This window comes from Apteryx mantelli, chromosome 5 (genome assembly GCF_036417845.1).
Source record: "Apteryx mantelli isolate bAptMan1 chromosome 5, bAptMan1.hap1, whole genome shotgun sequence".
In the NCBI taxonomy this organism is placed as follows: domain Eukaryota; kingdom Metazoa; phylum Chordata; class Aves; order Apterygiformes; family Apterygidae; genus Apteryx; species Apteryx mantelli.
Window position 1 is genome coordinate 60151313 of NC_089982.1, and position 17384 is coordinate 60168696.

Sequence of the window (17384 nt, forward strand, 5' to 3'; positions counted from 1 at the left end):
AGCCAGGTTTCATGGCTCATTGTTTTGGGGGGAAGTCTTACAGAAATTTGATTTACAAGATATTGGTTTCTGTTTAAGGATTCTACCAATAAAGAATGAAAGGTATGTCTCCTACAAGCCAAGAAAGACAAAAATTAAATTAATATTTCAATAATCACACTAGATCCACTTAAAAGGTTTCAGTGAAAAGGTTTACTTTTATTTTTAGGTTATTCAGGGAATATGTTTTCCTCACACACCCACATGACAATGCTACACACTACTGAAACAAACCTGAGTATTTTCCAGTTTTCTTGATTTAAAAGATGTTCAGAAGTGAAATGAGGCAAGTTAAACTTCAAAATGCCTGTACCTCAAGGAGTTTCTGAGCACGCACATGCATAAATTGTTTAATTTCCTTTAGATTTGAAAACCAAGGCTTAAAATTGAAGGAATTTTCACTTTAAGCAACTCTCTATTCCATGGCTTCAGAGGCAAGGCACAGTAGTAAAAATATCTTGCTATTCTGAGTTATTAAGGCTATTAAGATTTTTCCTATGGGGAGAAGTGTTCCACATAGGACAGAGTTTTGCCATTAATCCAGGTGGAAGAGCTTATACTCCTGTGCAATCCCATGCCTTTGGCAAATGCTTCATTGCTTCTGCTCATAATAAATCCCACTGAACCCCATCCAGGGCTGCAGGCCATACATCTGTCAGCAGACATAGCTAGCTGTTTCCTCAGTGATGTTAGCTAGTCTTCTGGGGTTGATCTGGGGACTTTTCTTTGGGTGGCTGGTGTGAAATTGCTGCTGATTGACTGCTAAACTGAATGCCAAGAGGAAAGTAATGCTGAAAAGTTATTTCAAAGTTATACTCTACTATGTTGCTGCTATTATCACAAGGGTGATTCTTCCTTTAGTGGGAATTCCCTGGGGGGCAGGAAGGTCCAGTGCTCTGAGTATTCAGACATTCTGGACCTCTTCCACTCTAGGAAATAATTGAGACATTTGAATTACGAGTTCTGCCGACCTGCAGACCTATTTCTCTATAGACATACTATAAATTTCTCTCTTTGCCATATTTGGGACAGAAAAGGATTTTTTCTTTCTTGTCTAAATCCTGAACTACCTCTATGAGCTGTTTATAAAATTTGCTTCTGACTTGCACCAGCTCAAACCAGGATGATTCAACAAAGTACTTCTGTGATGAGAAATATGCTTTATGCCATACAACAGTACTTTGTTAATAGTGTTTGGCTGAAGCAAAGTCACACTCTTTGCTGATTATGACAGATGAGCTAAATCTGAAAATATGAATTATAAGCTAGAGTGATCATATATTCTGATATTTTTACCTGACTATAGGTTTTTCCTGCATCATTAGCTTTGTTGAAGGTTGGTCAAGAATTTCATACATGTATTTACAGTAGTTTAAAAGTCAGTTTACTAATTCTTGCAGTGTTAGAATAAGAGCCTCAATTAAAAAAAAATCGATACTCTGTCTTATGGATGAATTTAGACCATTCTTTGCTTTCAATTAAAGCTTTCAGCTGACTTCTACATATGGGCAGTAGGTTACATCTTGAGTTCTAATCTAGCAGGATTACTGGACTAAGTATGAATTTCAAAATCTTGGCTTTCAACACTGTTTGTGAACATTTAAAAATATTCAAGACTCAATGTTATGTAAGAATATCTGATCACAAGTTGTTTATGGAAGAGTCAGTTCCAGGAGTATGTGAACAGATAATTGCATCACATCCTCACAAGTCCAAAGCACATGTAGGGATGACTAAACCTTCCAATTTTGTTTCCATAGTCCTGTTTGTTCTTTTTGGTCTGCTTAACTCTAGCATCAATTGCTCTTTTCTTCCTGTTTATCTATTCAAAGAAGAGCTATCTCTCTCTAAAACCTGTTCTGTGTAAATGTATATCTATAATATCTCTGATGACCCTCAGCAATTTGCTGCCATTATAATGGTCTGCTGAGAATGATGAGAGAAAATGAGTGTTTGTTGCCCTCAAACTTTCCAGAATTCCTGCTGGAGATGCAGTTACCCTTAATCGTGGAAAGAATAGTATAAGGACTAGGAAAGGAAAATGTAAATGCAATTTAAAATTTGTCACAGGTAATTATTTGAAGTCCTTATGGATGTTGACAGCATAATAACATAGCCAGCTTCATGGTGACAATGGAGTGGATTGGCCTTTTTTTAGAATAATACTGCACAGGCTAACAAGATACAAGTTAACAGTTAGATTAGAAAATCACTAGCTGCATGGCTGTTTAATATACATGACAAGTTGTAGGGTGCGTAGAGAGCGATGGTGTTCTCTGGCCACTTGTATTAAATACAGTATTTAAAAAGTGATCTTACTTGATCTCTGCTTCTACAACACAAGAGGTGAAGTATATTAATTTCACTGCACTAAAGAAGTAGTATCTGAAGTAGAATTTCCAGGAGCAATCTACCAAGAGGGAAAAAAGTGGAAGAATGAAAAATAAACAGCTGACAAAACAGCAGTCAGTATTGATGCAAGGAATAGTAAGCCATTCGTGAACACTTTGGGAACAGGGGAAAGAGCAAACTGTGAGATGACTCTCGGAGAAGGCACAGCTGCAAAGGCTGAGGTATGTCACTAAGGAGCATAACAACTCTCAGTCTTTCTTCTATAAATGGAAATTAAAAGGTGATCTATGTGTTAGGTGCTCACTTTGGAGTAGATGGAGAAATCATGGGATATTTTATTGAAGCCTGTTTGGCTAAAGAAGCCAAAGAAACTGAAAAGATTCTTTGTAAGAACATTGCAGCTGACTGAGGTGGTAAAAGCTACTATTTTGCATTCAACCAGCATATTAATAGACAAATATGAGGAGAAATTTCAAAGTGAACTGCTATCACTCACTTCTATCCAAGCAAGTTAAGAAGCTTACAGGTCACAGTGAGTCCACAGGAACCTGTACCACCTGCCAGACCTGACCAATAATAACAAAGACCCTGGAGAAGAACCTGATTGAAGAACAAAGTTATTCTGTTTCAGTCTTTAAAAAGCAATCAGTATTATTCAGTGCTCACATACATTTGGCAATCTCTTGCTGAGAATATGACCTAAATGCTGGAGGAGCAAAGATACACAAATATAGATGAGCTGTTGATAATTATTTTATCCCTGTTACTTACAGAGTTCAGATGGCCAAAATAATTACCTAAAATCTCAGCTGAGAACCCATCCACAAGGGATTTTCAGAATGTCTGACAAAGTTAGCCATTCTCATAGCCTGATGGGTCCTGGATAAAAGAACAGCCTTGAGTTTACAGAAAGAAGCATTAAGAAGGCATCAACACAAATTACAGGTCTTGTGTAAATGGGTGTTGTAAATCTTCTTCGTTAACAGTTCTTCAGGTGTTCTGGCCAAGAGCTTAATGGAATACAAAGAGAGAAAAGAATTAGAAACCAATAAAGGTAAAGCTGAGAACAGTTTCTTTCTACTCCAGAAATGTTTCTCACCATAGGTTGATGATGCATTTGCTTCCAGCAATCCACCATCCCATTGATTTTGTAGAGGAATATCAGATTGATTCCAGTGTTGTCTGGAGACTGAGGAGTTTCTCCAAGGGATTGTTTAATACTATGAAGTTAAGTGAGGAACAAAAGTAAACATAAAACTCTTAACAAACATTGAAACTCAAAGCAAACTATTTTGGTAGGAAAGTCTTATTTTTGCATACAGGCAGTATCTTTGAAGGCATTTCTCTTTACAGCAATGCATACTGGTACTTTAGAGATAATAATTTTTTAAAGAACACTTGAGTGCCTAGATGAAACACAACACAGTGGCATTTAAAGACCTTTGGATGTATCTGCACATCCTGCCTCCTGCCCCAAAACTAAAATAATAGGAGCTCATGATAACAAGAAGATAGAAAAGAGCAGAGGTCAGAAGACTGAACAGCCTTACAGGGTTATGGAGTGATTTTTTAAAAATTTATTTAACATGTCTTGAGTTTGGGGAAAAAACCCTGACTTTTGTTTAGTTGAGGTTTTCTATGTCCTTGTTGATTACTTGCTACTTGTTTGTTTTTCTCTTATTCAAAGTAGCGTGAAAAATGAACTATGGAGGTGGGGGAGAAAGGTCAATAAAAGACACATATTGTAGTCACAGCAGCAATGACAGTGAAAGAGTTCAAATATCGGGGGGATAATTTGCTTGTTAAAACGAGGCATCTAAAGACATCATTTCAGAGCTCTTTTTCATGATGTCTGTGGATAAAAAAGATTATTTGAGAGGAAGAAGACTGATTTTCAAAACTAGACTATAGAAAGCTCAGCATGAAGAATGCATGCAATAGTGTTACCTCACTCAGGAACTCTGCAAGTTTGTGAACAATATACATGCACGAGAGAAATGTGAACCCATTATACATATACTGTCATGGAAAATGCATGTGTCAGTGTGACATGAAATTATGCATTTTATGTACAGATGTGTGGAGGTCTCACACTCAAACTGAAAACAAAGCACTTTATCAGTGGTACAGGATGTACCGTTGCAAAGCATTCATGTCGGCTCTTCAATATAATTGATTTGTTGGTCCAAAGTAATTGCTTTTCCATTTGAAGTTTCCAGAAAATATTTAGCATGTATGTACTATAAAATAGTTTGGTATTTTTTTTCCTGCATAATGATTTTTTTTCATAGGGTTGCCTGAGTACCTGATGCTGCAAAGAGAATTGTACTTGCAAAAGAGAGGTTGAACTAATAAATCAAAACATCCAGTTAGAAGCTGCAAGTGCTGAAGCAAAACAGCAATCTATACTTGACAAAAGAACAGTGCTACTTTAGACAAGGAAGAAACATATGTCTGTCTTCCAGGTCCCATAGAGATGCAAACATTGTATTTTAAACCAATTACCACTCTGTTGAAATAGTACCCAATGTTTAGTCAGTGGGAATCAAGAAAGGGTGACTGAAGAGTGAAGAACAGTAAAGTGTCAAGTAACTGGACAGATTTGCTGGGTGGGGAGAAAAAGGACAATAGTGTCCCATGAGCACTCCTATGCCTGAGGTGACACTGAACCTGGAAGACCTGGCTGCATAACCCCTGTACAGTGAGGCCATACCTGCCTTTAGAGGAGGAGTGGGAACAATGCTGGAATACAGACACTGAAAGACTTACGCAAAGAGACCTGCACTTCATTCATTAGGTCTGTCATCGTCATAAATAATTTAGAATGTAACAAATCCCAGATGCTTCCTTATTCTTCCTTTTTTTAATATGAAGGAAAAAGCATAGAGGGAAGCTTGAGAATTTCAAATGATTTGCATTACAAAGCTTGAAATTTCTTTTTTTAATACTTTTTTTCTTAGTGGGGGCAACATCTTCTATTCATCTTTTCCCCAGACTTGAATATTTTGCTTTTATCGTGGACAACACTGTGACAGCCTTTAGGCCAAAGGCACATTGTAGTATTAACTCTCTTACATCCCTGAAGAGGTTAGAGCCCATGGTATACCTTGTTTAATGAATTCCCACCAGAGTGCTGGGTCTCTCAGCAGACAGAATTAGAAGTGGAAGAGTCTGCTGCAGTTAATTAGCTATAGAAATTGAGCTAATTGACAAGGAAAAAAAATCTGGCAGTAGTCTGAGCATATGAAATTCTGCTCGAGAAAGTGGTATGTGAAGCTGGATTTTATTGGTAGTTATTGTTGATACTTACTCGGTGTGATACCCTGTGGTTTGTTAAGAGCAATGTTACCAAGGGCCTCAGACAAGAAGTCTCAAAGGGGAGGAACAGGGGAACTATTACCAGGGGCCTCAGACAAGAATGCACCCAAGGACTGTGACTGGTACATCCTGAAGGAGTACAGATAAACCAGCAGAAGCCAGGATGAAGAACGAGACAGCTTTCTCAAACAAAGAGATGAGCCAAGCCAAGACCATATATGGAAAAGGAGCTCAGAGTTCATGGAAAAACACTAAGAGGCACCTCTTCAGCAACCACTAAGGACCACCAGAGACCACCAGGGACCACCAGAGACCCCCATAGAAGCCCCCTGGAGACTCAGACCGCATGTGTAATGATTATGTAAATATGATAATTAGTTCCAGGAAATAGAATTAATATGTATAATCATTCTGGGAAATTTAATGCATATGTATGTAACAGAGCAATATAAGCTTTGGCTAATGCAACATACGGCATGCACATTGGGCAGAGCGATCCCCCGTGCATCCAGCGCCGTAATAAAGAGAATGCCTGCTTCTTAATGCTACATTGGTGTTGTCACCAAAATCGAGAGAAAAACTCCTTAACACCAATGTAGCATTAAGAAGCAGGCATTCTCTTTATTACAGTGCCGGGTACACAGGGGATAGCTCCACCCAATGTGCACACCTTGTGTCACATCATCTAAAGTTTATATTGCTCTATCATATACATATGCATTAAATTTCCAGGAATGATTATACATATTCATTCTATTTCCTAGAACTAATTACTACATTTATATAATCATTACGCATGCGGTCTGAGTCTCTGGCGGTCTTCTGTGGGGGTCTCTGGTGGTCTCTGGTGGTCCCTAGTGGTGTCAGAAGAGGTGTCACTCAGCGTCTTGCCATGAACTTTGCTCTACTTTTCCATACATGGTCTCTGCTTGGCCTGCTTCCTTGTTTGAGAAAAACTGTCTCAGTCCTAATCTTGGCTCCAACTGGCTTCTGCTGGTTTATCTGTACTTTCTCAGGATGTATGGGTCGCAGCTGCACCTGTGTCCTTGGGTATGTTTGTCTGAGGCTCCTGTTGAGACTTCTTCTTGTCCAAGCTGGTAATAGTTCCCACAGTCCCCCCCACCTTTTGAGACTCTTTCCTGCCTGGGGCCTTTGGTAACAGTGTTAAGGAGTTTTACTCCCTATTTCGGTGACAGCAGGAGCTCATTGCTCCCCCCTCAGCTGCTCATGAACTCCCTGGGGAAGGAGCCTTCCTTCAGGGACCACTGGACCTAGTCTGGCAGCTCATAGCCCTGTTTTGTTAAAATACCAACAGGGTTTGGAAGTGGGTGAGTAAAACACTGCACCTCATGTTTGTTGATGAGCAAAGACCTATGTTCAGCATGTTCTGAATAAAGTGTCATTGCAATCACTATAGCAGCCTTGAAAATAAGCAGAGAAGAGCACAGCTAGGGACATCATCAAGAATTGATAACTTTCATGATAAGGACTCAGTAGGCATCTGTGTACAAATAACTCTTATATAATAAAAGATGCAAAATGCTGCTGAAGGGGGAAGGTAATTATGGTGGGGAGCGGTATTAGAAGAAGAATCTCTGTTTATGCTAAATCTTCCCACAGTCATTTGTGTTCTGCTGGTTCTTGCAGAATCCCAGGTATTTCATAGGAAATAGGCTAAAGATGCATCTTTCAAGACCCCGTGGATGACATGAGCATATTGCCCAAGCCTATTTCCCCCTTGATGGCATTTCCCTGTGTTTCAGTGAAAACTTGGACACCTTATTTCCTCAAGCATACACTACACCCCAAAATCTCCATGTTCCAACCCAAACAAATGTGGCTGAATGATTGGTGCCATTGCCACAGCAGAAGGTTAAACCACTTGGTGGGAATGGTACTGTCTGAATATAGCTACGTCTGGATAAAGCTATGATTACTGCATGTGGAGAAATAAAGAATCAGTTAAGTTCAACTAGCGCAAGTAATATTAGCAGCAAGCTTTAACTCATTATAGCAACCAGGGTGCATTCCTGAGGCCCCTGGAGAGTTTGTCCCCTGTTCATGCTTTTGCACATACTAAAGCCAATGCCACTGTACCTTCATTGCTGTTGTTTACCCTATGCTACTGCATGTTTCAGTCATATACTGATTTTACCATGTAGATATAACCATAGTTTGTTTAAGTGAAGCAGAAGATATAGTCTGATGAGCTTTAGTTGCAATTATACTTGTGCTAATTACATCTCTTTGCACCATCATTTTCAGTTTCAGTCAGAAACATCACAGCTATCTTAGCACTGTTTGAATTCTACTATGTGATTTGTGGTACAAATGAAACCTAAGCTAGTCGAGGTCATGCTCTATTGCAGGTTCTGTCCCCAAGCCTTTTGTGGCATATGCTTACAGGTGTGGGATGATTTAGAATCAATGCCTCTAAAAAGTAAGATTAAATGATCAGCTCTCTGATTCTAGAATGAATCTTTCTTCCTTTTAGCTGTAAAAATGCCTGAAATGAGGTGCCTAAATAGGCTGCACTGGGTAAAACAATGGGTTCATTTGTTTGTTGCAAAATGCGATATCTGATACCTAAATGTTACTAATCAGGGACTGTTAACTAGTACATTTACATAATTTAAGCACTAATACATAATTTAAATAGAGACAATTTGTCTAAGAATCTTACCTACTTCTGTCAAACAGCATTAGCAATCATTGCAACTTCACAAAAAAAAAACCCAATATTTATTCTGTGTTTCTGCAGCCTTTGTAAAATTACTCCAAGTCACGGCTTCTCTTTATCTGCCATAAGAATAATAGCTTAGGTTTGTGAGAATAAAGTGCAAGATGTTTACAGGCCTTATTTCTCTTAGAGATGTGGATAACCTTAACAAAAAAAATCCGTATCTAACTACTTACTTATGCTGATGGATGCTATATTCAGAATTTAATATTGAATATTGAGAGCTTGCATCCAGATATACTACATATTAAAGGGGATCATACCATATTGAAATACAGTCAGTTTAAGAAAATGAGTCTGAAATATTTTGAGGGGCTGTACCCTTGAATACTACTGCCAATTTTTCTGGTATTATTGATTATTAGCTATTATTACTGTGGTTTTGCGGCATTTTCTTAGTTTTAAATATTCTTCTCACTCCTGCAGCTTCATGAAAAAAACCCTAGCAAACAAGAGGAAATATTGACTGACAGACCACATAAGTGGGAGAGAAACTGATGACATTAGATTGTCTAGTTGATTGCATAAGTGAACAAAATGAAGTGATAGACTGGTAATCTTACAAGTTGTGTGGTGTGGAGGAGAAAAATATTTCAAACAAAATTGTGGTTAAGTCAATGGTTTATGATTGACATGTGTTTTCAGCTTTAAAAGAATATTCTTGTTTCAGTATTCCATGGAGAAGACCCAAACAATGGGCCTTAAATTGTTTTTCAGAGTAAACAGATTTATCTATTGTTTTCTTGAATACACACACAGTTACATTAGTGGATTGCTTGTATTAGCTTGAGTTCTTAATTTTAGTATCCACAAATTATTTCTTATTCCTTTCGTCCTGTCCTTGTATGAGCTTGGCTTCTGTTTTTTTTTTTTTTTTTTCCTCCTTTGGTCTTTGGTTTATATATACTTTTTATTTAGGCCCAGATATTCTTACTGGTAACATGTTGGTCAGGAAAATTTTAAATCAGGGATGTAGAGCTCAGCTTCATTGTCAAATGTTAAATTACTGTCATCTGAAAAGAATGGATGTAATTTAACATGCTGTATTAAAAGTCTGTTCTAAAACAGCATTTTTTTTCTCCAACCATTCTTTATTCTATTGTCTGTGAAAACAGGTAAATATTCCTTCTAAACTTCACCTTATTTAGACCTCAGCGTAGATCAAATTTATGCAAGTTTATGAACTTTCCGCTCTTTTAGTTTTTATGTTTCTCCCTTTGTCTCACAAAAACACCATTAAAAGAGCACAATGTATGAACCATTTTCCCTGAGCAAGAGCAAAATGTAATATATTCCAGCAAAAAGGTCAGAACATTGGGCAATTTACCAGGCCACCATATCATGGAGGTTAAATGATCAATCATTAGTGAAACATAAGGATGTTCATGTTGTTTAATTTCCTCATTTAGGGATCTGGTCAGCAGTAAATAACCAGCCTGCAAATGATTATGAACCCTGTAAATGCAAATTCTAAGTATAATTAAAGAAAAGAAATTTAAAGCATCTTTATATCTTCTTGGAGGCAGAGATTTCCTTCCTTAAAAAAAAAAAAAAAAAAAAAGATTTATCTAATACCCCTGCAATGATTGCCATATACAGAGCATGAGACAAACCTTTAAAGTGCTTTGGTCTCAAGTTCTGTTAAATAAATACACAAGGTTTGGATATTGATCATTTCTTATGTTCTCATGACTTATTACAGACAGATTACAAATACTATGAAAAAAAATAACATCTTCTGGACAATTCCAGCGCTTTGATATCATTTAAGTACAGAAACTAACACAATGTTGAAAACTCTCTGAACCTCAGGATTATTTCACATGTTGCCGAAGGCGTTATGTAGTTTGTATCTATCCGTTTTGTATGAAATAGACTATAAAGGATATCCTGAGTTATCAGATTCAATCTCCTTTCTGAGCAAGCATTAAACAATCGTGCTTCACCTCTGAGCTAGACAGGCTCCTTGCCCTGCTATTCCTTGCAGCGCTGACCTGACCCACTTCTTTCATGCCATAGCAAATTCTCTAGACAAATGAAAAACAACAGATCTCTTCTATCTGGGTTTGAGTGTAATTCCATTATATTAACTGGACAGGGGATTTGAGGATAATCCTATTTGATAAAAACCCATATTGGAAATGATTGGTGAAGTTGAGGATTGAGAATAGAGCTAAAAAGTAGTCAAGCATCTGGTGAGAGGGGATAGGGCAGGCATCAGTGCTGCAAAAGGTCGGGCTGGGGAAGGCCGGCAGCAGAGCACTCCAGCAGTCAGTTTGGGACCTCTATCTCTAATGCCATGAAGGATGGTGTTAGGCTCTTTGCAGAAAAGACAAGTGTGTTTAGACACTGCCAGTAAGATTGTATCACTTAGGAAAAGCTGGAAGCCCTGGACAACTTACAAGAGTAGAGGAGAGAAAAAGACAAATGACATTTTAGAAAGAACTCAGCATATTTTTGATAGAGACTATATCTGATTTTGAGGGCCTGGGCTCCAGTCTCTGCTCCTTTTGAAAGGCTATTCGAAAAAGCTCACTTTAATCCATCTTTGAATTTCTAGTCCAGATTAATTCACACTAGTTTAAAACATTTGGTCTAATTCAGAGATTGTCAGCTAGATCAAATAGTTCTTGTTCCCTTTGTGATGTTTATTTCCCCCAGCTATTTATAGGGAGTAATCCCCTTCTGGCTTTGCTTTTGACTGTCTAAGGGCACGCTGTTTATTTTCCTCTTTACATAATCAGGTCTCAGTCAGGATAATCTTGTAGCTTTTCTGCTGCTGTTCAGAGATCACTCTGTCCTTCTTTACTGATTACAGGCAACCAAAATCATTCACAGTAAATGAGGTTTGCACTAGGGGAGGATACTTTAATATCTTCTGTATTTCTGCTGAAGTATCTCAGCAGATACATTCCAGGATAGCATTTGCCTTTCTCACAGCTGCACTGTATTGAGGGCTCATAGCCATCATCTGATCAGCTAGCACCTGTGGATCCTGTTTCTCCAGAGTTCACTAAAATGCTGAGAAATGGCCTAAGTAAAACACTGTAGCAGCCCTAGGACTTTATGATAGGTGTGTGTAGCTAGGGGCAGTAGAACACTTTATTAAGACAATTTCCATGGAAACATAAACACTAATGGAAACACTATGGAATGCAGAGATTCAAACTCTTTCCCCCAATTTTTTTAAGTGATTTTTCTCTTTGTGATTATTCATATGTGTTATTATATCGATAGGTGCTATTGTAAATATTGCAATTATTTCTAGTTGAGAGAAAAGCAGCAAAAAAGGCTGAGAGATTCTAAATTTCCTGTCTTCAACAATACTTCAAAGTGTGCCAAACTACCCTGTTCAGTAACTGCAAAGAATTCTCAGAGGGTGCAGGTCAGACTACCTCCAGCTCTATGAAGTGGAGCCAAAGGACACTGACTTTACAAGTAATGATAAATGGCACCTTATAATGTTCATCTCTTCTAGTTAAATAAAGTCAGAAAATCAGTAGCATTCCTTTATTATATGCTTTTATGTTGTCAGTAACAAACTACATCTTTGTCAGAGTGGAACTACAGTCCCTGGAATCCATCCATTTCAAAGGGAATCCACAAAAAGCTGGAAGGAATCCTTCCAGCTTTTTTTTGTGAGCAAGTGACATCACAAGAAAATAGGATGAAATATTATATACATCACTATTCATACTAGACCTTAACGAAGCTTACCACAGTAAGGACATGAAGGTGTTGCATGCCGCTTGGCAAAAACACTGCACAGTTTCATACGGTTCTTGGAGAAAAGTGCATCCAATCAGTGGGTGATAACAACAGCCTCTGCCAGGGACCTATACCCAAAAGCCAAGCTGTGAATGAGAGTAGGAAATATGCTTGTGGTAGTACCTGTGGTTGAGTTAAAGGAAGATTACTGCGATGAGTGAACTTGCACATTAGATCAGAAGAATGGGTATTTGCAAGACTAGTGAAAATGGTCCCTTCCAAACAAATGTGTACATGAAATATGAAAAACCTGTAGGGCAGCTAAGTAAACCACATGGTAAGGCTGAGATGGAATCCAAAAGTAAGCCAACAGCAGCAATAATAAATGAGGAAAAAAACTTTCATAACATCATTCGAAGCTTTCCAGAACAAGTGGTACAGTGTTGTTCCTGCAATAAAAGTAGGACAGAAATGTGGCTTAGTGCTAATGGCATGTACCATGCTGGGTACCACTGTATATGTGTAAAGAGAGATACAAGCCTGCAGAAGCCAAGAAAGACCTCCTGCCTTGGATATTGGAAGCTTTTCTTCATTCACAGTGGAGTTGGACGTATAGGTTCTGTCCAAGTGGACATGGTGATTATGGAAGGGAAAGACAGCAAAACTTTGGACTTGAGAATGACATCCTAGAGTCTGGTGTTTTCAAGTCAAAATCAAAGGACAGGAAAGTAATCCACTGACCTGGCACCAATGAACAAGGCTATGTTGCCTTCTTCTGTGTTCTGCATTGTAGGTACAGAAAAGTTATTATCTCTTCATGGAGACTTATTGAATCCGTGTTTTGTTTTTACAAAATAGAATTTCCCTTCTAAGTACCCAAACTGAATGCTACAGTATCACTAGTTTAAGATGCACTGTTTCCAACTTCTTGATGAAAAATTATTCCACCTCCAGCCCAAAGAAATCAAACTTTATCCTCTTAAAAATGATACCAAAATCCTTCCTGATGTGTTCAGTTTCCAAGTATGGATTCCCAGAGAGGCTGCCTTTCATTTGCAAGCAAGGCAGAATGAATTTGGGAAGCTTTGCACATACAGCTATGGGTTCAAATGTTCTGGACAGGTAATAATACTCAAAGACTGTAATTCCCTTTTCTACAAATTAAAGCCCATCTTTAGCAATTTGCATCCTCAAGTCCAAAGTTTTGCTGTCTTTCCCTTCCAGAACCACCATTCCCTCTAATAGGACATTAATGTATTCGGGATTCAGTGGTTGCTGCAGCTGATAGAAAGTATCCTGGCAGATGTATGATTAGGGCAGAAAAATGGATTCTATTGCCAGTATCATCCCAGTTCCAGCCTTTCTCTCAAGAGAGTTAAATCTAGTAGGTGAGACTGCTTTCCAAGGACAATGTGGAATATGAGGGCGGTTTTTTTTTTATTTTGCTCACCTTTACATGAAGGTTCAGTGAGCTTTTTCTTCTTTTTCTTCTCTCTCCTCAGAATTGGGATAAGTGGAGATGATTAATGAAAAATGGATTGACTGTCAGTTTCTTTGAGTATATTATATCATTTGGATAACTGTGATAGATGCCTAACTGTAAAAGAACAAATTGCATATTCAAATCATAGGAATACAAAAGCTGGACTATAACAGTTTCATCTTGGCATTTCACAGTGTTTAAATAGATAGAACCAGATTGAAAATACTAGCAGAGTACATACCGTCTGCAACAGTAGACCACTAAGTATTGCTGGGACACTGCTTCATTGTTAGAACTCCTTAACAATAGCTGGAAGAGAGCAAGAAAAAATACATTGGCTAAAGTAGAGCAGAAAAACATTTCCATCGTAATAGGTGACAGTACATTGACAGTTCCTATAATTTATAGATAGTTCAAAAAAAAGTGACATAGGAGTTCAATAAGAAGATGATAGCAAAGATCATTGAATAAAAGATGCAATCAGAAAGGGGTAAGCAGCATAATGCAGCTAGAGCATATGTTTGGTAGAAGCAAATGGGGGAAAGTCTGGGAATTAACCCTTAACAAATGAAGGAATATTTTTTTCTTTTCAAGAAAATTAATCAATCAGAAGTTTCCTTAAAAATTTTATCTATAAGCAATTTACCTCACTTGACCACATTCACAGTTTTCTGAATTGTCTGCAACAATACTGTTATGATAACTTCTTACATATACTTGTTATTCAAAACTTAAAGTGTGACTTTTTTCCTTTCTGTAATATTTGAGTTTTTCTCATTTGGCTATAGTTTTATAATTTGTTAACTCTAAAATATTTATAGTGGATCACTTGCTCAGCTGACTTCATTGCTTAAGTCCAGTGCTTAGGTTTATGATCAATTTAAGAACAGTGACAATGATACGATGGAAACAGTGGGATTGAAATAAACTTCAGTATAAATAAAAAAAAATATGTGCCTGCATCAGGACAATGACATACCTTTTACTTTTAAACACTCTATCAAGTGACAGGCTGTTACCTGCTGCCATACATAACTGTAAGAAGCAGCACTAAGATGACTTATCCATAGTATGGAAAGCCCCATAAAATGCAAAACGACAGACTGAGGAATCTGCTTAAAGATATTCAGGAAACTTTAACTACTTCAGCTGCTTTAAAAAGCTCTGGATTATATTCCCTTCATGGTCACACACCACCTAGTGCTACAAGAATTTGATATTGTAAGACACAGATATGTTACAACAGTGTGAAAATTGCAGAAACCCATAACCAAAAGATCAGGCGATGAAGACTTTCAGAAAGCAGATGGAAGACTCTTTCCATGAACAAGTGCCCATGGTCATATAGAAAAAGAGCAGTCTCTTTATCTCACTGAGGACAGGGCTTATACTGTGACAGGTAATCATATTTGTCCCTTTTCTTCACATCCTTTCATACAAAAAGGCCAGCTAAAGACAGATTTATATATTACAAAAACATCAATAGTGATAAATATTTTTTTTAAAATTACAGTGTCCCCGCCCCTTCCCCCGGTTTATCCAGCCGGGATAAAGGCAGTCTGAGTGTGAGCTGGAGGCACAGAGCTCCCTTGCGGTTCTCCCTCCCACAGGGCTGCAGACAGGAGAAGAGCAGCTCCACATAGCACTCCCCGGCTCTGCATGTCTTCTTTCTCCATGGAGCTGAAGAGAAGCATGTGTGATCATAACACCATAGTAGAAAAAGAGTAAAAGGAACTTTATGTGGAGAAGAGGGTGTCAAAGTCTCCATACCACATTTCCCCATCAATCGGCATCTGTGCTATTTGTGGTGTAGATCTGCTTTAATGACCTTTTGCAGTCCTGTATTGCAGTAGATTTTGCCTGAAAAATCAGATGATGCTTGCATTTGGCTAAGGAAATAAATTAACCTACCTGTCTGGGAAAGACTGTCTTTGCAGAAAAAAAGACATGCTGGAGAGCTAAAACATACAGTCCTACCCCAAGAACCCACAAGATGGGTTGCAATTGCTGGATTTCAGTATTGGCACTTGAAAATTCAAAAAAAGTATTCAGGGACTTACATGTGTAAATATACTAGGGATTTTAATAACCTGGCATGAACAGTATCCTGAGTGAGTGTTTAGTTTATTTCCACAATGCTAACAACTGGAAAAAGTGAATTTGGTGGAATCGAATAAACCACTGAAGTTGTATGAGCTGAGTACAGCTGAGAGGGTGACAGTGGCAGCAGGAGACTGCAGGTTGCCGCAGAAGCAGTAGAGAAAGGAACGTGGAAGACAACGGTCTTTCTCTCTTCAATGTTTAGAACTGCTGACTGCTGGTGAATGATGTTGATGGTCTTCAGCTACCATTTTCCAAGAAAAAAAGAAGTCACCTTCAAGCAGTGCTTTGTGTTCAGTTTGTTGCTTGTGATTTCTTCAGGCCAGGGGATTTCCATTAACAATTCTGTTTATACAGGGTTTTTTTTATTAAATATGTGCACTGATGGAAATGATTTTTTTTTATTTGCAGACTAGACTCAAGGCACTGTAGACTGATGTCTTGTTTTAAATTCAGTACTTGGAAACAAGGTTTCTTTATTTTATGAGCAAGAAAGTCCCATAATTTTCAGATGACATGCTCATAACTTACTTGCATTGCTGAAGTGTCTTTTTTCAAAATACAGTAAACTCAGCATCCCTTTGAAACCTATTAGGAAGTTTTTTTATAAATAAAAAATACCTTAAACACCCTAAATTTAATGAGGTTTTTATGCAAGCATCTGTGGCACTGAAGAACCAACAGCCATATTCTGCTGTGAGTTACAACTGGATAAAAACAGGTGCATTATTGTCAATGGTCCTAGCAAACTTCAAAGCAGAATTTAGTGATGTGTGGCAGATGCATTCAGTTTTCCTGAAGTCTCTTCCCCTATGTTTGATTAACCTTTTTTGTTGCAAGTCTCTGTCCAAGTGAAATGTTTAGTTCTTATTTGAAATCGGTGTAATGCAGATATGTAGAGTATCAGGCAACAAGCAAGGGATTTTGCCAAACAGTGATAACTTGCAGCTATAGCTGATGAAATTTATTTGTTTGAAACTACAATTTGACAGCAAAATGTGTTTTTGCTGAGGAAAATATGTTTTTCAATGGTTACAAAGTAAACTAAACTACTAAGATTTGTGGTGGAAAACGCTGCGTTAGTATTTCATTACAGATGTTGATTAAATCCTCACATTTCCTCTCTTATTGTGTTGATCAGACCTCTCAGTCAGACTATGTTTCTCATGAGACAGCATAGCTGGAGCACCGGTGATGTATCTCAAGAGCTCACCATTGTACACCCTCAAAGATGCAGTATGACGGGACTGTGGACGCACTAGGTAATGTGTTATTTCCTATCATATACACCGGGGTTTAAATAGGAATTTTTAGCAAGAAATAGCCAACCTGTTCTCTGGGGAGTTGGAGGGATGAAAACCCTATATCTGCATACTCTTTCTCCCTCCCTCATTTCCCTGTGTGCAAGCCACTAGGATGTGCTAAAAGACTAATCTTCTCCTCACTTCAGTTTGTGTGAAGGAATCCTGACACAGCAAAAACAATGCAGCTCTGTTTCAGCAAGGGATAAGAGGATTTCTTTGTCCTTGGCCCCGCTGGAGCAGTGCTGGTGATTCAGTGAGTCATGCACTTTACAGGAATTTAGTGCGGCACCATTAACTACTCCTCTGCCCAGAAGCACCCATGTTGTCTGGAGGGAGAGCA